Source organism: Cervus elaphus, chromosome X (genome assembly GCF_910594005.1).
Source record: "Cervus elaphus chromosome X, mCerEla1.1, whole genome shotgun sequence".
Classification (NCBI taxonomy): Eukaryota; Metazoa; Chordata; class Mammalia; order Artiodactyla; family Cervidae; genus Cervus; species Cervus elaphus.
In genome coordinates, this window is record NC_057848.1 from 130,289,662 (window position 1) to 130,313,634 (window position 23,973).

The 23,973-nt window shown below is 39.7% G+C and overlaps 1 long non-coding RNA gene across 2 annotated transcripts in view; it reads left to right on the top strand.

The window, feature by feature from the left end:
* Positions 1–23,973, top strand: part of LOC122689661 — a 108,513-nt gene that overhangs the window by 81,876 nt on the left and 2,664 nt on the right. The window lies entirely within an intron of this gene.

Below are 23,973 nucleotides of genomic sequence, written 5' to 3' on the forward strand. Positions count from 1 at the left end.
TACATACATGTCTCTATGTGGGTATATAAAGTTGTAAACTGAAGGGACTCAGGTCAAGGGACAGACTTCAAAATAGTTTCTCTCAAATAGTATTGATATTTGCAAATCCAGGAATATAAACTCTTTCCCTTTGGGCTTGTATTTTACATTTTTGGTGTGGTATACAGTTCTACCCAACTAAATGTTTGGAGGTATGGATATGTATGTGTGTATATATTTGATTGGAAGGGGGAACTTTAATCACTAGCAGAACAAGTGACTGTTTGTCAGAACCTAGATAAGCCTCCTAGTGTTGTTCCTATGACAACTGAGGGGCTGAGTGTTGAAATGTAACTTTAAGTTCTCGGTTTGCAAATGTCATTCAGACCTCCCACTACAGTCTCACTGAGTAGGAGGATAATGAGAAGGGGAAAAAACCATGAAGCAACATAAGTATCTCCGTTCGTTCCATGTCTTCCTGACTTGCCTTTGTGTACCGATCGCCATGGGAGTGGTAAACAGAAGTCTTGAACAAAGCAATACTTGAGTATAAAATAAGTAGAAAGGGGTCAGAGAAGTTGGGGAGGGTAAATAACAACATATGGGGGTAACAAAGAGGCAAGAGAAGCCAGTTTCCATGCATTTGTGCAAGTCCTTTATCCAGTGCTGACCAGCAGTGCGAACATCTTGAACCAGTTATTGTATAGCTCTTCAAGAGCTGCAAATATTTCTTTAAATGCAATGTGGAGAAAATTCCTTTGGTAGCAGGATAGTTTACCTCTTTGGTGTAACATTTATTCATTTCCCCTAGACTAACTACAGAGCATCCTGTATTCTTTGAAGGTCTATGTTTTTAAGTCAGTTTTTAAAATCATTTAATAACTTGTCTTTTTTCCATAGGAAAGATAGGATTGTATTATTAAAATAGCGGTAAAATTTAAGTATATGAACCTAAACCCAAGACCTGCCATTTGCGGAAATAAATTGGTTGACAGAGAAGCTTATGGCACACTTTGTTGGAGGGGTGAAGGATTGTTTCGATATTTCAGTTCAGTTCAGTTCAGTCGTTCAGTCGTGTCCGACTCTTTGCAACCCCATGGACTGCAGCATGCCAGACCTCCCTGTCCATCACCAACTCCCGGACTCCACTCAAACTCAGGACCATTGAGTCAGTGATGCCATCCAACTATCTCATCCTCTGTCATTCCCTTCTTCTCTTGCCTTTAATCTTTCCCAGCATCAGGGTCTTTTCAGATGAGTCAGTTCTTTGCATCAGGTGGCCAAAGTATTGTAGTTTCAGCTTCAGCATCAGTCCTTCCAATGAATATTCTAGACTGATTTCCTGAATTATATTTAGCATAGATTAATTGTGCAGTTGTGGATTTCCCATGCCTGAAGGGCTTCCTATTTTCTGCTCCTAAATGGTTTTGACTATTTATTCAGTCATTAGCATGTCCAGACCTGGGTTCGATCCTTGGGTTGGGAAGATCCCCTGGAGAAGGGAATGGCAACCCACTCCAGTATTCTTGCATGGAGAATCCCAGGGACAGAGGAGCCTGGTGGGCTACAGTCCATGGGATCACAAAGAGTCGGTCACAACTGAATGACTAATCACAGCACAGCCCATGCAAACACATACGGCCCAGCTTTATCCACTGAGAGAACACAGAAGCAGTGACACCTTGGTAGCAATGAGTATACCTAGTTCCCAGGTCTTTGTTTCTAAATGGACAGAGGAGCCTGGTGAGCTACAGTCCATAGGGTTACACAGTGTCAGACATGACTGAACAACTAACACTTTCACACACAGCATGTCCAGAAGTTAGAAAGGAAAAGCAGATTTCAATGGGTTTTGCCCCTTATATAGGTCCACCATTGCTTCTGAAATTAAAACATCTGACAAGCAACAGGTTTGAATGTAAAAATTTTGGTAGCAAATCCTGACCTAAACCGGCATGAAGCTATTTATAGTCTTTATTTATCCTACTTAGTATAATGTTTGTGTGTTTTACTGTAGAAATTATTAACCTGTTTGGTCATGAAGTACTGGGGTTTAAATTCACCATCATCATAATCAATCTGAGAGTCAGATAAGGGTTTGTAGACTTCTCACTACTGGTATACATTGAGCTCACATTATATACCAGGCACTGGCATCTAGAACAGTGTCTGGCACATGGCAGATGCTCAGTAGATGTGTTTTGATGTAAAATGCTTTCACCTATTAACTAATGTAATTCTCACAAAAACTGAAGAGAGTGGATAGGGCTGTTATTCCCACTTTACATGGAGAAACAAGGTGAAGCAACTTACCCAACGTGTCCCAGGCAGGAAGTGATTAGAGCCAAGATCGGAAAGCAAGCAGTCTAGCTGCAGTCCGCTCTTAATGAATCCACTTCAGGTATGTGGGAGGCTTAAAAGATATGGCACTGGACCTCTCCAGTGAGTTACAGGGGCGTTTCAGCTGTTTATTCCTGGTCACCCCGCGTCTGGTATCATTGGCAGCTGATGACATCACCATCATGGTCATTACCAAGGGCTTGCTGTGGAATGGTTTTCCTGGGTGGGAGGGTGGGCATTCCAGGGCTCTGAGAGGCTCTTCATTTCATTACAGGCTTCCCAATAGGCGCTCCATCAGCAGTCAGCCTAACTTCTTTATCTTGAAAAAATGGAGATGCACAGAATAACTTTCCTCCACCCACAAGGAAATGATCTTGAATAGTGGGGAAAGTCTTTTGGGGACATTTCTTGGGCCTTTAATCCAGCAGGAGGTCTGGGCTCTGAGAAGGGCATGGATCACCTCAGAGGGAATGAGCTCCTTGGCATGGGAGCCACGTTGGACATAGCACAGGTCCCTGTGGACCTTGAGCTGCAAGACCCTGTATCCACAAAAGAATGCTTTTAACAATACTTCTCAAGTGTTATAAGGTATCTTTCCAATACCTCTGTGTTTCTAGTGTTAAAATTCATTCCAAGGTGATAGCAACCTCCCCCTTTACTTCCCAACTTCCCTATCCTACTGTCTTGCTTAATTTCCCTTTGAGCACTTACCTCTGACATGCTATATTTGTGCTTATTTATTGGTTTGGCCTTTCAGTCAAGCACTAGCAGCTATGTTTTCTTGGAACAAATCTAAGGGTCTTAGATTTATTTCTCTTTGATGTCCTTACTCAAACTCACTCTTCCTATCAGTCTCAGACTGTTAGAAATAGTGGGAATTTTTTTCTGCTCATTGGATTTTTCTTACTGTTACCATTTTTATATTCGCAACCATGACAATTTCTTTTTCTTAAACTGTTTTGATTGTGCAATCAAAATTTGGAGAACCCGTGTCTTCATTTAGGAGAGGAAACTTAGCCAAATTTGAATATAATCATTGAGTATTTTAAAAATCATGACAATTTTAAATTACTAAGGAGAAGTAATTACTTTACTTTTATATTTTATGAACTACTTTCAATTTAGATAAGGAACTGGAGAACTGTACAGTGAAAACATCTTAAACTTGCCTACTTGCTGTTCTTTGAAAAAAAAATTTTAATTAATATAGAATAATCATTCTACATATTAAAGGATGTAAATGATTTAATTTTGGACACTTCCTGCCTCAAGTTCTTAAATTCTCAACTGTGTAACCTATTGTCTTTCAATCTTATATTTATTCTAGTTTATACATGCCAAAGTGTTTAGGATAGTCTAAAATATAAAATTAAAAAATACATAGATATTATTAACTTTAAATAATGTTGTCATATATATACCTAATGTGACCATTAGAGCTCTCATGGAGTTGATTTTCTTAATTTTTTTTTTAAGATTTTTAACATACATTTTTATTGAGGTATAATTGAGATATAACAAACTGCAGTTTAAAAAGCATACAACTTGATAAGTTTTGAGAGATTTATACACCTGTGAAATCATCACTACAGTCAAGATAATGAATATAAATTCTTAAAGGGACAGATGTGTATAAAAGTTGAATATAAAATATTCTTTTAAGTCAATATAATTAAGACCTTTTGTTTTTCTTAGCTATATTTTAATTGCAAAATAGTTTCTAGTTGCTTTCTTTTAAATGGTCAATCTACCAAAGTAATAACTTGCTTAAAAGCAAAATATAACTGATTAAGGTGTAGAAGATGGAGTCATTGATTAAGGAAAGCAAGCTAAGGTTTTATTTTAAATCATCTTCCCTTTCTGTCTTTCTGTCTTTAGCACCTGTTCTACTGAAAGCCCATGACTGGTGGTAGTATTGGAAGAAAGCTTAGTTTTCCCACCTTTCTTAAAGCAGATGGACACAGAACTTTTCAAATGAGAACCCATTGACTTCTCTCAATTAGGATTTGTGTGAGAGATATAAAGCAAGATTAGAGTTCATAACAATGAGAGAAACTCAGTGATTTTGTACAGGCCCAGTGAAATGTTATAAGATTCTTTCAAAGTTCTGATTACCTGAAAAAAATCTCCACACATCCATACACTTTCCAGTGGATATCAAGTATGTGACAGTGGTTCCCATAACCCCAAGAAGGTGCCTGTTCACAGCAGCCATTGATGTGTTTGCTTCCTAAGCGACCCAGGTTTTGGAAGCAAATAGACTTATGCTTTAAGCTTACTTGGCCCTTTACTGGCTGAGTGAGGAACCAGATTCCCATTTCTGTCCCTAAGCCCCAGAGAATGGATTTAGCTCCGAGGACTGTGACATAAGAGAACACACATAAAGCACATGGGGTGGTTCCTGGAATGATGGTACTTCACACACTTGAGTTCTTTCCCAGATCCTTTTAGGACCAGACTTCAGTTTAGTCTCAAAGCCTATGGATCCATTCTAAGTGATACGTTTTTCTTCACATCAGATGAAGTGAAACAGTGATGATAATGGTGGCTGCCATTTCTGGCACACTTCCAATGGTTGGGGTAGGCACAGTTATGAGGACTCTGCCCACATTGACCTGTTTAGTTCTCTTGACCATCCATTGGTGCAATTCTTATGCCCATTTCATAGATGAGGACACTAAGGCACAGAGAGGTAAAGGAATGTGCTTAAGACCACTCAGATGATAAGCTGTGGGACCAAAATCTATATCCAAATGGTGTCACTAGTATAGATGGTAAGTACTTCAGACAGAAAGCAGAATAAAAGTTGACTGAACCTGAAAGTCTCAGAAATGGTCTTCTCATCTCTATTCTGCAAAGTGTCACATCTTCCAGGCCTGGCCCTCTCAATATTGAAATACAAAATTGACTTTTTTGCTGCTTATTTTGCAAATCGATGGGAGCAGTTTTAGTCATTTGTGTTTTATGAGTTTTAATTAGGCCACTGAAGTCCAAGAGGGGAATTCCTTGTTTTCAGTTGATCTCATGCACTAACACACTTACTCATGTAACTTCCCCTATTTTTTTCTCTAATGTTTTCACTTGAAAGTGGGGGGTGGAAGGGAGAAGTGTGTGAGCATTTGGGTCCTCAGGATGCACTTTCGTCAACCTTTCTGGAGACTCTTTTATCTGGAATAGCATTCACCCATAGAAAATAAAATGAGTAAGAATCAGTAATTACTAGTATTTTCTCTTTTATCTTCATCTCATTCTGGGAACGATCTAGAGGGGCAAAATTTCTAAGTAAAGATTTATAAGAAGCCATCTATGTGCATAAAACCCCATGTTTGGATGAGGAGTTAATTTTCAGAATATGGGAAAGGAGTTTCACCTTGAGAATTTCCTCCTTCTTCAAATATAGGTTGAGAATTAGGTTTAGAAGGCAAGGGCAGGCTGCCCTACCCTGTGGATTCAGCATGCTTAGAAATTTCTTTAAAAATTATCCTGGCCTTTGTTTGAGCCTGCCTGTAAGAGGATATATTAAAGCATACCTATCTTTATTCTTTCATTTGTTCACTCATTCATTCATTTGTCTGTATTCTCATCTAACTCATTCAGTCCCTACCTGCAGACAGATGAAAGAAAGGACAGAGTGAGGTCCATTAGGAGAAGGAAGAGGAGTAACTACAAACTCACTCTTTATTTCTTTCACCTCAATGACTACATCTTTTATTTGATACTTTGCCATCTTGGAGACAAGGCACATTTCACAGACTGACATTCATCAAAATCTAAGCATCTTGCTTTGGCAGCTGGACTTCTTTTTTAAAGTAAGGGGAAGAAGGGGCTCCTGACAGGAAAATAATTCAGAGAAATGATTTTTCTTTCCTTCTTTAATGGTGGTGGGAAAAGGGCTCATAATAGGAAATCCATCAGTAAATCCAGTATATGAATTCCCCTGAGTTTTTGACTCATTTCTCTGAAGAAAATTATGAGACAACAAAGGATTCCACAATGGTGTCTTGGAAAATAATTTAAAAATAGAATTTAAATCAATTTTGATGTCAGAAGTCCTGTCCTGCCCTCAATTAAATATATTAGGAGTTTTTGAAAATATCTGTAAATGAAGGTGGGAAAAATGAGGGATACTCTCTCTCTCTGGGGGAGATGAGGATAGAGAAGAGGGCTTAAACTACCAACATTTAAAGAAGTGTTACTTGTCACTGTGCTACAGTTAGGAATACTCTTTCTCAAGACAGTCATTATGTTTACTTGTGCTTTAAACCTGAGTGTTATTTTCCATAGTTTTCAAAACACACATAACTAACCATTCAAATTATTTGTAATGGCGCAAACTTTGTTTTCTGATACAGGTGTGACTATAGCAAGAAAGGCAATGAAATTGCTTTATATCTTTCAGCATGACATGCAAAGTCTACATCAACAGCAGGTATATATGGCCCAATGGAAGGAAATGTTTAATGTAAATTTAAAAGCAAAATCATTCAGCCTCTAAAAGGATGGCTCATGATCTCAGGGCTCTTCTCTCTGAGCTAGATCAACTAAGGACTGTTTGGGACAAGTTAAGTTGGTAAAAATAGTAAATTTCTACCTTTTCCTCCATCCTGTTTGGCAATGATACTCGAAAAGATTTTCACGTATCTTCTACCTTTGGATAGCAGGGAGACCATAAAGAAACTGTTATTTCTCCCACAACCTCTGCACAATTTCTCTTCAGCCTGGGAAAAAAAAAACTTTCCTATAGCTCCTATCCACCTGGCCCTTGAAGTATGGGGTATTTGGTAAGATGTTAACAAAAATTGTTCCAGGTGCCAACCAGACCCTGTAAGGCTTATAGCAGAACAGTTGACAAAGCTGTCAGGTGGGAAACGTTCATTTTACCAAAATGTATTGCACATCTACTATATATCAGATGATGTTCCTGGTCTGGGAATATAGCAGTGAACAAGCTCCAGGATTGCATGGACGGGGCAGACTGACAGTGATTGAACAAATAAGTAGATGCCGGGCGTTAAAAGGTGCTAGAGAGAAAAAACAAAGCCTGTTTCAACAGAGAGGGAGTACCCAGGGGTCTGAGGAAGAGCTACTTATCCAGAACTGACAGGAAAGTTCTTTCTGATGTTGCAATATTTGTGCAGACTTATCTGTTTAAGTGAGGAGAGAGCCATGCGTGAATGTGGGAGAAGAGGATTCTAGGCAGAGAAAACAAAACCATTGTATTGGAGGAGGGAACAAGCATGGTGTGTTCAAGGAACAATAAAGAGGTCAGTGTGGAGCAGCAAGCAAGGGGGAAAGTAGTAGCTGAGGAGTGGGATGTAGTAAGTTGCAGATCACGTAAGGCCCTATTGGCCATAGTAAGAAGCTGCAAGAAAGTTGTTCTTGTTGTTTAGTTGCTGAGTCGTGTCTGACTCTGCGACCCCATGAACCGTAGCCCATCAGGCTCCTCTGTCCATGAGATTTCCCAGGCAAGAATACTGGAGTGGATTGCCATTCCCTTCTCCAGGGGATCTTCCTGACCCAGGAATTGAACCCACATCTCCTGCTTGGCAGGTGGATTCTTTACCACTGAGCCACTTGGGAAACTACAACATAGGAAATGGTAACTGAAGAGAAGGAAGATGGTGTTCCAAAGGGACAGGTGACTTTCTGTAGAGATCCTAGAGAGTCTAGTCCATTGTGCCTCATAACCAGAGTGTGTAGAAGTTGTGTAGGGCACTCTTTTGGGAAATGCTACTTTTGTCATTTAAATTATGATGATATGAAAACCTTGGTAAAGAAAGATAAAGTTGAGCTATCAATTCCTTATCAGCTGAAGATCCATAAGTGGGTAATTTTTCCTGTCACATCTATTCCGAGGCATGGAGTACTCAGTTTTCTAGCAGTGAACCATTTCAATTCCATTTATACTTAACCCAAACTCACTTTTCCAAGAGACCTATCTTTGCTGATTTTACACTCAGTGATAAATAGTTTAGACTTTTGAACTGTGTGGTTTTTAATTAATTCTATGTTCGAAGTGATTTATATAGCTCCTAGTTTTCAGTTCAACCAATTGATAGTTTACCTCTTAGAAATCTGTATGAAAATTTACTGTTTGACATAGGTTAAGAAGTCGTGTCATACATGTTCATTTTACAATTGGAGGAGAACAGGATTGTGGGAAAGTCATACCAGTTGATCAGTTGAGAAGAAGGGGGTTCTGTCTACATTTTTTTTCTTTAAATTTGTCTTAAAAACAATTGTAGTTTCTTAAAAATAGCGTTGACTGCTGTAAATGAGTTGCATCCCCTTGTCATTCTTTTATTTTCATCATCTGATACTAAAGTTCTACCTTTTGCATAAGGTAGACACAATTTCTGTTTTCTGGGACTGTATATGTTAAGAGGCGTGAAGTGAGATGAGACATAAAGTATGTATAGAGGTCGCCTTATCAAACATTGGACCATGTAACCAGGGCTTAGCAGATGCACTTGGTAGCTATTTGGAGGTATTGTCCAGGTTTATCTTATTTTACACCACGTGAGATTTCACATCTAAATTTTATCCCCTAGCCTGTCTAGTTAGTTATGCATCTAGGTTATCATTCGTATTCTTGTAGCCACAGACCCACCTGCAGGAAAGAGTTACTGCTTTTGTCATTTATAGTTTAGTTCAACTGGACCGGATTTCCTTACTGCCTCTGGCTTAAACTGACTGAGAGAATGGCAGTTTCCCTTGTGGGGAGGAGAAATCAGTAATTTGGGAACATAGAGTGTTTTGTGGAGGAGGGCCTAGTGTGCTGCTTTTCATCCTGCCCCTTAAGTAGGAACTGCACTGAGAGAGGGAGTAAGAATTAGCAGATCACGAGGAAGCTGACCCAGTTGGATGGACCACATTGGGAACTGAGAGAGAAAGAAGTAGAAGTAAATAACAAAGGATGAAGGGGAACCTTAGAGTACCAGCAAATCTCTGGTCCTAAATGCTGGTGTCCTTGGGCCCTGGCCTGACTTCTTTCTGGCATCCTTGCTGGGATTCCATTCCTGCTCATCTCCTTGGAGACAAGGGGCAGGCTCCTAACCTCCTGAGCAAGGAATTCCAGAATGGGCATTCAAGACTATCTTCCTGCAGATTCTCCCGCACACATCTCTCTCAACTGAATCTACTTTCTAGGTGCACTATAGAGAGCTAGACATTCAGGTCCTTATTTCACCAGCCTCTGACTTTAAGCTTTGAGGGTAACACCTATATTGCCCATGAAGTCATGTGTTCTGTTTGGTCTTTCCCCTCAGACTAGTCACGTCTTGATGGTCTCCGAGGGCTTGAGCCATTTCATCCCATGTGCCCTGGGATTTCCCCCTCTCTCCCCCCATGTAAAGAGACAATTTGTTGCCTGTGTTCTGAGACCTCGCTATTTCTGCTTTTGACTGGAGTCTATTCTGGTACGATTGTGTGGTAGCTGGGCACTGCAAAATGAGTCAGTTCCTGCAGTTTGGTTACAAGTTCTCAAAAAGTATTTCAGAATGTGGATGTGGTCAGCAGAGTCATTTTCCAGGCATCTAAAAGGAAACCCACATCAACTGTAACAATTGAGCTGCGAACCGATGCCCTGCACAGCAGAACTGGGCTTGCTTTTCCTCAAAGGAAAGCCCGTAGCAGCCCTCACGTCTAGCCTACTCTACAGACCTGAAAGGAGAATTCATCTTCATGCTTGCAAATCACATTTTAGCTATGGCTGCTGGCATAGTGTGACAGAGGTTTTAGCCTTTGTCACTTTGTGAATGTAGGCACACATTTGACATAAAAACATTATTTCTGAAAAGTAGAATCTTATGATAATAGAACATAATTAGTACAAAGTATGAAATTCGGCTTCAAGACAAAATTTGGTGATTTTCAGCTAATGTACGAAGGAAGAACTAAGATGGTTTGGGTACTAGTAGAGTACATGGAAATGCAATTTTTTTTTACTAAGTTGAACCTGTGTAGACTTAGCAGCAATACTGATAAAAAGAATAATTAAGTTCTTTTCAAGCTTAAGAAGAATTTCAAGTTTGCCCTAACATTTAGAGAATGTTTTACTTCAGCATAGGCTTTAGGAAGTAATCATTGTCAAGTTTTTACCCTCATGGGTACCCATGAATTATGTAAAATTTTGATTGAATTCTTAGTTACCAGTCTTGTACCAACTGTTAAAAAAAACTTGGAGTTTTTAATAATAAGGAAAAAAACAACATAGAAAAATGGGCAAATGGCTTGAACAAACACTTCATTAAAGAAGAGACAAAAATGACAAATAACACATGAAAAGACGTTCAGCATCATTAGTCATTGTGCTGTGCTTAGTCACTCTGTCTTGTCTGACTCTTTGCAACCCCATGGACTGTAGTCCGCCAGACTCCTCTGTCCATGGGGATTCTCCAGGCAAGAACACGGGAGTGGGTTGCCATGCCCTCCTCCAGGGGATCTTCCCAATCCAGAGAATGAACCCTGGTCTCCCACATTGAAGGCAGATTCTTTACCATCTGAGCCACAAGGGAAGCCCCAAAAAAATAACCTCTGAAGAGACTGGAGCCTAAATCCAGCACTTTAATGCTACCTGCGTGCATTAGTCATTCAGTTCAATTGCTCAGTCGTGTTCGACTCTTTGTGGCCCCATGAACCACAGCATGCCAGGCCTCCTTGTCCACCACCAACTCCGGGAGTTTACCCAAATTCATGTCCATTGAGTCGGTGATGCCATCCAACAATCTCATCCTCTGTCATCCCCTTCTCCCACCCTCAATCTTTCCCAGCATCAGGGTCTTTTCAAATGAGTCAGCTCTTTGCATCAGGTGCAAAGTATTGCAAAGTATTGGAGTTTCAGCTTTAGCACCAGTCCTTCCAATGAACACCCAGGACTGATCTCCTTTAGGTTGGACTGGTTGGATCTCCTTGCAGTCCAAGGGACTCTCAAGAGTCTTCTCCGACACCACAGTTCAAAAGCATCAGTTCTTTGGTGCTCAGCTTTCTTTATAGTCCAACTCTCACATCCATATATGACTACTGGAAAAACCATAGCCTTGACCAGATGGACCTTTGTTGACAAAGTAATGTCTCTGCTTTTTAATATGCTGTCTAGGTTGGTCATAACTTTCCTTCCAAGGAATAAGCGTCTTTTATTTTAATTTCATGGCTGCAATCACCATCTGCAGTGATTTTGGAGCCCAGAAAAATCAAGTCAGCCTCTGTTTCCACTGTTTCCCCATCTATTTGCCATGAAGTGATGGGACCGGATGCCATGATCTTAGTTTTCTGAATGTTGAGCTTCAAGACAACTTTTTCACTCTCCTCTTTCACTTTCATCAAGAGGCTCTTTAGTTCTTCACTTTCTGCCATAAGGGTGGTGTGATCTGCATATCTGAGGTTCCTGATATTTCTCCCAGCAATCTTGATTCCAGCTTGTGCTTCTTCCAGCCCAGCATTTTTCATGAGGTATTCTGCATAGAAGTTAAATAAGCAGGGTGACAATATACAGCCTTGACATACTCCTTTTCCTACTTGGAACCAGTCTGTTGTTCCATGTCCAGTTCTAACTGTTGCTTCCTAACCTGCATACAGGTTTCTCAAGAGGCAAGTCAGGTGGTCTGGGATTCCCATCTCTTTCAGAATTTTCCACAGTTTATTGTGATCCACACAGTCAAAGGCTTTGGCATAGTCAATAAAGCAGAAAAAGGTGTTTTTCTGGAACTCTCTTGCTTTTTTGATGATCCAATGGATGTTGGCAATTTGACCTCTGGTTCCTCTGCCTTTTCTAAAACCAGCTTGAACATCTGGAAGTTCACAATTCATGTATTGCTAAAGCCTGGCTTGGAGAATTTTGAGCATTACTTGACTAGTATGTGAGATGAGTGCAATTGTGTGGTAGTTTGAGCATTCTTTGGCATTGCCTTTCTTTGGGATTGGAATGAAAACCGAACTTTTCCAGTCCTGTGACCACTGCTGAGTTTTCCAAATATGCTGGCATATTGAGTGCAGCACTTTCACAGCGTCATTGTTTAGGATTTGAAATGGCTCAACTGGAATTCCATCATCTCCATCAGCTTTGTTTGTAGTGATGCTTCCTAAGGCCCACTTGACTTCACATTCCAGGATGTCTGGCTCTAGGTGAGTGATCACACCATTGTGGTTATCTGGGTCGTGAAGATCTTTTTTGTACAGTTCTCCTGTGTATTCTTGCCACCTCTTCTTAATATCTTCTGCTTCTGTTAGGTCCATACCATTTCTGTCCTTTATCGAGCCCATCTTTGCATGAAATGTTCAGTAGTAATTAGTCATTGCGTGAAATGTTGCATTAGTCATTCAGTTCAGTTCAGTCGCTCAGTCATGTCCAACTGCAACCCCATGAACCACAGCACGCCAGGCCTCTCTGTCCATCACCAACTCTGGGAGTTTACCCAAACTCATGTCCATTGAGTCGGTGATGCCATCCAACCATCTCATCCTCTGTTGTCCCCTTCTCCTCCCACCCTCAATCTTTCCCAGCATCGGGGTCTTTTCAAATGAGTCAGCTCTTTGCATCAGGTGGCCAAAGTATTGGAGTTTCAGCATTAGTCATTAGGAACTTGCAAATGAAGAAGAAAATGAGATACTACACACCTGTTTGAATGACTGCAGTTGAAAAGGCTGATCATACCATGTGTTGGCAAGGTTTTGGAGAATCTAGAATCCTTATAATACATGTAAGTCAAAATGTGAAAATGCACAAAAGTCTTAGAAGACAGTTTGATAGTTTCTTAAAAGGATAAACATACATCTACCATTCCATCCAGATATTCCACTCCTAGAGAAAATAAAGAATATGTCTCTATGAAGACTTGTACATGAATGTTTACAGCAGTTTTATAAATAATGGCTAAAAACTGGAAACAACCTTAACATCCACCAGCAGATGAATGGATCAACCAACTGTGGTGTATCCATATGGTGGATTATCCTCAATAATGAAAAGAAGTGAGCTATTAATATAGTGAACAACATAGATTACCTCACATGAGAAAAGTAGAATGAGAAATGAGAAAAGCAGAGCCCCCAAGGAAGTACATACTGCATAATTCCATTTATATAAAGTTCTAGAACGTGCAAAGCAATCTCTAATGACAAAGCAGATCAGTGGTTGCTTGGAGTGGGGGAGTTGGTGGGGCAAGTGGGAGTGATTACAAAAGAACACAAGGAAGCTTTGAGGCTGGTGGATAATTTCAGTCTCTTGATGGTGGAGATTGTTTCATGAGTGCAGACATATGCCAAAACTTATCAAATTGCATGCTTTAAATATGTGCAGTTTATTGTGTGTTAATTCTTTCTCAATTAAAAAAAAGGAGCAATCTTTATGGAGGGATTTAAAGATGCCCCTTACTTGGTAAAATAAAAACTTGGCATCTTTTAGGAGGAAAAAAAACTGATGAAAGTTTAATGATTTGGGTATAGAAATATAACCTTGTAGTATAGATGAGAAACCAAGTTAAACTGTGAACATAATAGTTGCCATCACTTTAGTTCCTCCTGTTTATAAGATATTGAAACAAGTGGTTCAGAAGATATCTGGTCCAGCCCTGTGGGGACAGCTGCCTGTTTGGTTTATTAGCATTTGGACTTAAACACAAGTACTGTAGCACTCACTTTATGATGAGGGCTAAAGCATCGGAAGCAGGGTTCAGATTGCGAAGACAGGAAGGTGCTACCTTTGTATTCTACCTTTGTGAGAGACATAAAATCTCTTCTGTCTGCATCATGCATGAAAATCGGCACAGTACTTTCATAAATTTCATTTTTGGGGTCATCTCAATGATCCCATTATAGGTAGGATAAATATTACCCCCATTTGGTTGGGAGACATACTGAGACCCAATGAAGCCAAGCTGTTTACCTGGATCACAGAGCCCCCATCTTCTTGGGCAGAGGTCACCATTCTCCCTCTGGCACCTTGCTACTTCCCCAAACTCATGTCTGAGTATTTGGCCAGGAGTTTTCGCTCATCAATTTGTCAGGCAGTTAGTTGAGTCCCATCTATTTGTATATGAGGTGTTCATGGCTGTGATCCCATCTAATCCTGTTTCCCTATCTATAAATAGATAATAAACACAACCACTGGCCTCACAAGGTTGTTATAAGAATCAAAGACTCAGATGTGAAAGAGCTGTGATAGTCAGACAGTACTGTACACACAGCGGGTGTTGACGTTTACTACGTGATTGCCTTCATCTGGCCTGATTACTGAGGGCACAGTACTGAGCAAGTGGCTTTGTAAAACTATCAGGGGAACACAAGAGCTTAATTCCTTTATTTGCACTGTGCCATCCATCCATGCCATGTTTCATAATAAATGAAATCTGGTACACTGGATTACTTTAATTTTAAATTCTTCTTTCCAAGGTCTCAGAAAGCATTCTTTTTGTCCCAGCCACAGAAACTGGTAGCTGGGAAAGGAGACAATACAGAGCTAAAGGCAGGCAGGCTACAGTCCATGGGGTCGCAGAGAGTTGGACATGACTGGGCGACTAAGCACAGCACATGAGGGTTTACGTAGCCAAGAAGATTGGCCCTTGCCTGGCACCCCCTTTCTCCTTGTTTGTGTTGACTGACATCTCTCCTTGCTCTCTGTCACTTTCAGTGGCCCTCTCTCTTCAGTATCTCTCTTCCTTTTCATATTCCTGGTTTGCGAGCAGCTGCCTTGGCACAATTCTTGACAGACTTCTCCCCAGAGTAAGTGATAAACTGCGTGCGTGCATGCTCAGTCGCTTCAGTTGTGTCTGACTCTTTGCGACCCCATGGACTGTAGCCCACTAGGTTCTCTGCCCATGGGATTTCTCAGGCAAGAATACTGAGGTGGGTTGCCATACCCTCCTCCAGGGAATCTTTCCAACCCAAGGATTGAACCCACATCTCCTGCATTGTAGACAGATTCTTAACTGCTGAGCCTCTGGGGAAGCCTGTGATAAACTGTGAGGCAACCAATATAGGCTTTAGTACTGTCTTGGATGGCATTTCACAAAACAGATTTTCAGGAGATCGGGAAAAAAATTCTGTGGTCCAATAAGTTCGGGAAAACTGGGTTGAACAGCATTAAATAGGTTCCTTTCCTGTAGGACTTTTCAGAACCTTTCATGTTTGTATCGAAACTTCAAGAAGGGGCATATGGTACATCAACATTTCCCAAATCTGATTCCAAGAACTGTGGGGGTTTTTGTGAATCATCTCTTGGTTTAATACTCCAAAGAATACACTTTGAGTAATGCTGTTTTGTAACCTGTTATTTGATATATTGGTAAAATGGCAATTTTCTTAAGAGTTTTCTGTCTGTCCCTACTGGCATATCTAAAACAAAACATGACATGTTTTCTTGACTGAGTCTTGAGAATTCCGGCTTCTCAATTTTCTATTCATGATTTTAAAATTCATTGAGGTTCCTTTAACCTTAGAAAAGCTGGAGATATAAGAGCACACAAAGACTGTAAGATTTCGTCTAATAATGAAACTCAATCTAGGAAATACTTTTTTGTTTTAATTTTTTTCACCAAATCCTCTAGATTCTGCCCTTTTAAGTCCCTTCATTTTTTCCGTCCCTGATTCCGTGGCCCATCCTGGCTTCCATAGGAGCAGGCATGAAAGAAAAGTGATGATGTATGTACCTAACAACTCTCTTCTATATCAGCATAGGGTTTGCATTAACTTTTAGTGTTCCCAGTAGTAGGATGAGTTTAATTATCAGCATGAAAAGGATTACCGTGGTATGGATGTGTTCTTTTACAGTTTGTTCCTCAGACTATAGAAAGTTCAATAATCAGGCTAGGACTTAAAAGAGAGTGTCAGAATAAATAGTAATTGTCAGTGAGAAATTTGAATGAGTTCAATGCCATCGCCTACCAGCAAGGAATGGGAGGCAGGGGAACGAACATGGGGCTAGGGACATGGAGTCAGGAGAGGGAACAGGTAAATGGGGTTCATTTCTGGCTTGTAATATGTATGTGGTGCTTCTTAGGTGGCTAAGTGGTAAAGAATCTGCCTGCAATGCAGGAGATGAGGGTTCGATCCCTGGGTCAGGAAAATCCCCTGGAGAAGGGAATGGCAACCCACTCCAGTATACTTGCCTGGAGAATCCCACAGACAGAGGAACCTGACGGGCTACAGTCCATGGGGTCGCAAAATAGTTGGACACAATTTAGTGACTAAACAACAACAACAACATGTCCATAGGATATATAGCCACAGGCTAGATACTCCAGGAAAGCTTGGGCTTGTGGTTTGGATTGCTCATCGGACTCTGAGGTTGACCACTCTTTTAGAATTGCCATGTTCTAGTGTGTTCTCATTAGACCTCAAGGGTTGCCCGTCATTTCTGAGCTCCTTTTACCCCGCCTCTTCTCTAAATGAGAGGCCTTTGCTATTCCTTTTTGACTGAAAATGACTTCTATAGCACGTCGCCACCTATACTCACCCAATTACCATGTCCCCCATACCCCACAACATACACACATTCTCTTGTCCTCTTTGAGCCAGTCTTTTCAAGGCTATACTATCCTTCAGTGCTAAGTACCTTTCCTGGTCTCTTCCTTCACTCATAGAAAAAGGAACCAGATTTCCCCTGCGTTACTTACCATCAATATAAACAGTAGTTTTGTTTCTGTTATTTCCCCTTTCAACCTAGCGATAAAGTTTGCCACTGTTGCTCTCTCCACCCGACACAGGAAGAAAGACTTCCTTCCTTCATTGCTTGACTTTGCCCAGGCCTATGAATAATCTTCCCTTTCTCTTGGACTCCAGGTGCTCACTTTTTCTTTTTTTAAAAAAAGAAAAACACCCGAGAGTCACTCCTGAATCCTTCCGGTTTTCTCCATCTGATAAACTTCCTCTTCTACCTAGTTCATCAAGGACGCCTATGAAGCTGTTGTCCCATTGATTGATGTCTCAGTGTTGTAGGTCAGTGTTGGGCTTCTCCTTTACCCATCTTTTAGCTGTATTGACCTATATCTTTCCTCTGTGTCACTTCTCAGTGGCCCTCCTTCTTTGGTATCCCTTTGCCTTCTTCCACTCCAGACTATTTCTGTGACCATCTCAAAAATCCATCTTCAATTGTAATCTGAGAGCTTGATCTGTTGATATTTTCTTCTGTTATTTTTTTGATGTGACTTTTAATTAGATCGACAGTGTTTCTCTGAACACCCTCATTTGCTCTACAATACTGTCAAAGGCCCTGACAAAAACCCTTCTTGGTGAGCATCAACTGATAAGAAGAGAAGAATGGGGGAGAAAAAATGTTGTCAGCAAGACTTTTATAGGCCCTTTGTTTGTACTGAGTTATTACCATTGAAGCACTTTTGGTTTCCTTACCACCAGTTGGAGAAACTGGTCACACATCCCCTGGGTGGTGACCACTCTGAGCAAATACTTGATGTGTAGGTTTGGACTTTGTACAGCTGTCTTTCTTCCCTTCTCTAGAAGTTTGAAAATAGCCAATTACCCCCTTTTTCCTTTATTTAACACATATCAGAGCAGTCTACAAATCTCCACATTCCTATTTTCTCTTGGTTGCACAAGTAGCATTCACATTTTCATCCTGTTCTTTTTTGCTGAATGTCTCCTGGGTGTTGTAGCTGCTTGGTCATTAGATAGTGTCAGTATGATATATGCTACATTTAGCCTTCCACTATTTTCTTTCTTTCTTTCTTTCTTTTTTTGGTCAACACATTAGATTAAAAAAAATCTTTTTTAATTTATTTTTTCTAGTTGAAGTATAACTGATTTATAATGTTGTGTTAATTTCTGCTGTACAGCAAAGTGACTCAGTTATGCATATATACATTCTTTTTAATACTCCTTTCCATTGTGGTTTATCTCAGGATATCGAGTATAGTTCCCTGTGCTACACAGTAGGACCTTGTTGTTTATGCATTCTATGTATAATAGTTTGCATCTGCTAATCCCAAACTCCCAGTCCATTGGTTCCCCTCTCCCCCTGTTCTCTATGTCTGTGAGTCTGTTTCTGTTTCATAGATAGGTTCATTTGTGTCATATTTTAGATTCCACATATAAATGATATCATATAGTTTTTAACTTTTTCTGACTGACTTCACTCAGCATGATAATCTCTAGTTGCACTCCACCATTTTCTAATCATTTGTATTAGTCCTTCCACGTCTTCATACTTATCTAATAGTCTCCCCTTCTCTTCCTTTGTGGTATGAACCATTTTTACAAACCACATAATTTTAAAAATCAGCGTGCTACCATACACCTCATAATAATTAAAGCTCAGTGTTAGCTGCTGATAGACATGTATGATTTTTGAAAGAGGCTTCATTTGCTCACAGTATACTTCGTTTCATAGCCATCACAGCAAAAGGAATTGCAACCTCTGGGTGTTCCCTTTGTTCTTCCCTCTATCCTCTTCTCCCATCCTCTGCCATTACCTATTCAATTGTCTCAATTTTTCCATTTCATCAGAGTTTGCTTGTCCTATGGAATGAAGACAGAATAGCATTCCTGAGCCCCAAGGACTCTTCTGTGCTACAAGGTTATTCTCCTTGTGCTACAAGGGATTGTGGCTTCTCTGGTGGCTCAGATAGTAAAGAATCTGGCTGCAAAGGGGAAGATCCCCTGGAGAAGGGAATGGCAACCCACTCCAGTATTCTTGCCTGGAGAATTCCATGGACAGAGGACCCTGTCCAGGGTTACAAGAGTCAGACCTGACTGAGCAACTAACACAAGCACAAGGGATTGTATAGAAATGTGCACCTTGAGGCACACCCTTCACTAGTTCACACTTCTCTCCAGAAAATATTCTCCTTTACAAAGAGCTCGATCCTATAGGCACCCACAAATATTATAGAAAAGTACCATAAAACTAAGCTAGGAAGTGAATGATGTTTAAAGGATAAAGAAATAGAAGAATTTTCCTGAAATGGAGATGGTCTCCCTTTGTTTTTTGAAGTGCATCAGTACAGGTGCCAGACATTTCACTTGGATCTCTTTATTTGACGAATATTTATTAAAAGATGACTATGATCTGGTGCATCTGCTAATACTTCAGAATCTCAAAGGTATTACCCTCATAGAACTCATATTCTAATGAGGAGACATATTTCTAAATAAGGAACCATTTGGCTTGTGTTTCTGCCTGAGACACAGACGGAGTGATGAGGGACCTGGCCCTGAGTAACATGTCGCTAACTTTGCAGAGGACTCCAGGAAAGCCTTTTAGAATTCTTCTAGACTCTTCGAGAATCTCTTTGAGCTGGGCCCAGCAGAAGGAGAAGAGGAGCTGGGCAAGCAGTATGCAGAGGTCAATGATTTGCTTCTTACTCCATCTGAACTGAGTGAAACTTTATGGGAAGAGTCAAGGAAGACCAAATGAAGAATTTTGTGCCATGAGAACTTTCGTGACAAAAGGAGTTCTGTATAATGGTGAAAGCAGAGGCTTGGTGGAGATTTGATTATAAATGAAGTATTAGGTATATGTGATGTTGATGCCTTTATAAAATAGCACAAGGCTTAGAAATGAGGGCAACTTTAGGAAGACTCCAGTAATGGTATAGAATAGTGGGGAGTTAATTGTGATTAAAAGTCTATGTCAGGGATTCTGAAAAATGAGAGAGCTTTTCTCTACTATTTATAGGTTCAGAAAACAGTCACCTTACTTCGATACTGTTTTTTTAAGTTACCATTGATAGGGTGCAAATTATTTAACTTCTTTTTTTTTTCAGTGATAAGAATTCCTCACCATTACTGCACCCCACGAACAATTGTATGAAGAGAATTTAGAAGTTTCTTTCAAACTTCTAAAGTGAGAGTGACAAAGAGAGAGATATTTGCACATGGATTTAGAGCAATTAATTTCTGGAACTTGTCCTTAAAAAGGCAGTTACTTTGGTGAAAACCATTCTTTTCCTCTGAGTGCTTCTAATGAGTAAAATGATTCATGTTTTCATCGAATGGTTGTTTAAAAGAATTTGGTTTTCGTTGAGAAGGATTAAAGGCATGTGCCTAATTGCTAAATATTATTTTTAAAAAACTCGTCTGAGTCTGTCTTTATGGGCTGTGAGTGGTTTCGTCTTTAGAAGCTTGTTTTAGGATCTCGTGCCAAAACAGGCCTGTTCAGACTAGAATTATCTGGCAAGGATTTTTTTTATGTCTTGAGCAGGAACATCAGAAAATGTTCACTGCAATCTCCAAGTTGACTTGCTTGCTGAGCAATTTACTAAATAAGAGATAGGAAAATCAAGTGACCATCAGCTGGTCTAAATGTTTTTGGTCAGTGTAGTCACAAGACCTCAGGTATGTAAGACTTGGACAGGCTGCAACCATGTGCTGGTTATGGTGAGACCCTGGCTTCAATCCTCAAATGTAACACAAAAGGAATCCAAGTTCACAAGAACTTACTTTAATTAGACACCTGTATTTAAAAGGTTGGGATTTTCCTCAGGCGTAGTTTCACCCTGTGCCTTTCTTTCCTGGGCTACAGTTAGAGTTAATTCGACTTTTTGTTCTTAACCACGTGGGAGGCAGTTTCTTTGTTTTTTGTAAACAGCTTCATTGATATACAGAGAACCACACATATGTAATGCATGCAGCTTGATGAGTTTACCTATGCAAACACCCATTACCATCACCACAATCCAGGTAATAGACGTATCTAAAACCTAACATAGCTTCCTTCTGTCTTTTTTAAATATATGTGTGGTAAGAACCCTTACCATGGGATCTACTCCATGGGAGGCAATTTTTGTTTACTTTTGAAGTAAACTCTGTTCAAGTAACATACTGGTGTGTGCTTTGTCAAATCCATAAATATGCTGCAGTAATCGACTATCTTCCTACTTAGTTCCAGAAAGCTGTTAGTGCATGTGCTAAAATATGTGAAAAATCATGGATGAGGATTGGCCCCTGCCAAATTTAGAGCCAAACTTTACAGTTTTTGACTTGGTAAAGCTAATGTTCTAGCAGTGCTATGAAATTGTTCATCCCTCTTCACTTACTACCTGTACATATAGTGCTTGGGGTCAAAATTTCTTTCCCCAAATTATAATTTGTAAACTTAGGGATACTTTGGGAAGGCAAAGTAGAATCATCCAGATAATCCCTCAAAAAACCAGGAAGTCTACTCTTCTTTTCATTGAATAAACCTTGAAGCAGCATTTCGTTCATTTCCAGGGAAACTTGGCGTTAAACATCAGTGGGTGTCTTGACCTCTTGGTTGGATTTATAGGTTGCCCCTGGTCTCAAATCCTAGGTTAACATTTCAAGAAACGGTCTTTATCCCTGTTCCAGGCAGGCTTTTCAACAGCAGGTGGCAGGCTTAACTTTTAATAAGTCTTTTCCTCCCTTTTAACTCTCTTTCCCATTGTGTATACCCCAAATAAATGGTCTTCATCCAGGATAGATAGGTTGTTGTTTATGACTGTCTTTGTTTTATTTTTTTGCACTGTGAATAGGACTTGAACAGTGACTAACTTGGTTATAGTTTAGTTACTCATCCCTGGGGTTTAGTTGTCTTCTTAATTGTTAGATAATAGAATTGTATAATTTGCCATTATTAGTTTGACTTATTTATAAACTTATAAAATGTATTATTGGTTGATAGTCTATGCTACAGCATATTCCTTATATATTCTAGTCCCAGTATTTTAATAATCTTTAAAATGTGTATTATTGGTTAGTGGTTGACACTAATCCATAGAGCTTCTCTGGTGGCTCAGACAGTAAAGAGTCTGCCTGCAGTGTGGGAGATCCGGGTTCGATCCCTGGGTTGGGAAGATCCCCTGGAGAAGGAAATGGCAACCCTTTTGAGTATTCTTGCCTGGAAAATCCCATGGACAGAGGAGCCTGGCAGGCTGCAGTCCATGGGGTTGCAAACTGAGTGACTTCACTTCACTTTATTTCTAATCTATAGAGTAGCCTTCCATTAAATTTTATCTACAGTTTTTCCTTTTTGTATTACCTAGATAAACTTAAAAGTTGGGGGAAAAGACCATCTTAACTTTATAGTTCTTTAGATTTAGGAAGATTTGGAGAATAGTGTGAGCTTTGAGAATTAAAAGTACCATTCTTCTAATCTAAATATACACCAAAATTTATAAAAGATAATCCTTTGAATTTTGGTGCTAAAACTAACCAAACTAAACCCTTGCCTCACTTTGTTAGTCTTCTTATTCATAAAGATAGTTATGAACATTTAGTTTTAGTGGTTTATGAAATGTAAGTTTGTGTGTTCTATAAATGCTTGATTTTATATTGAAGGTAAGATTCAGCCAAACTTGTACAAGCAATTTGTTTTTCTTACTTCGGTATGTATTCCCTGACTTTTTAGGTAATGACAAAATATACTTCATAGATGGAGTTGTTTTTAATTTATTTAAAAAGAAAACAAAACAATCAAAACAAAAGCCTACTTCACTTTATAAATTCCATCCTTCTTTCCTAAGAGCTAACCACCTGGCGAAACACTATCATTATAACTTGGCAAGTAGGTTTGCTCTTAAAATTAGACATCTGTGATTATATAGTTAAATCATTCCCTTGAAACTTACATATTTAGAGCTCTCAGAAAACCAGTCATCTTATACCTAACACATTTTTTATTTTTTAATTTTTATTTTATATTGGAGTAGAGTTGATTTACAATGTTGCCTAACATTTTTAAAGCTACCTTTTTTAGGCAATAAATATTTGCATCCATGAGACAAGTGCTCCGGCCTGGTGCACTGGGAAGACCCAGAGGAATCGGGTGGAGAGGGAGATAGGAGGGGGGATCGGGATGGGGAATAAGTGTAAATCTATGGCTGATTCATATCAATGTATGACAAAACCCACTGAAATGTTGTGAAGCAATTAGCCTCCAACTAATAAAAAAATTAAAAAAAAAAAAAAAAATAAATAAATATTTGCATCCGGCTGCATGTCCACTCAAATTGTACCAATGTAAAGTTCTAAGTATATCCTTTCTTCCAGTTGATGATAACTTTCCTAAATCTTTTCCAAGTGATAGCCAAAGCGTTTTAAATTCATAAGAAGGTCAGATTCTAAAACGTGTACTTGGACCAAAGCTGCATAGTCATTTACTTTCTACAAAAATCCAAAAGTTGGAAACAATAATTGGCTACAGTGGTCATGTGCTGATATAAGAACACCTTCTCCAAGACATCAGGCTTCTTCCCACTTTAAGGCCTTTGTTCTGAAGCTTTCCTCTCTCTCTGATGTTATCTCACTGCAGGTGTGTACACAGTTCTCCTTCAAGAATCTGCTCAAATGTCATACCTGCAATGAGGTTTTCTGTGACTACCTTCTGAACATTCCTCTTCACTCTGTTGCTTTACTTTATGGAAATGATCATCCATACCTGTTGAGTTTCTTTTTTGTCTTTCCCGACCCTAAATATTCAGCTCTCAGTTCTATGAGTGCATGGTCTTGGTTCAGTGTCACATCCTCAGTGCCTGGAAGAAATTAATAAGAAAGCAGTCGGTAGGCATTTCTGGGGTGAATGTATCAATGAATCAATCAATCAATGAGGAGGACACCTATCCTCTAACTGTTTATACCTACATGGTATTATTTGAGGAGGGGCTTCCCTGGTGGCTCAGACGGTTAAGAATCTGCCTGCAATGCAGGAGACCTGGGTTCAATCCCTGGGTTGGGAAGATTCCTTGG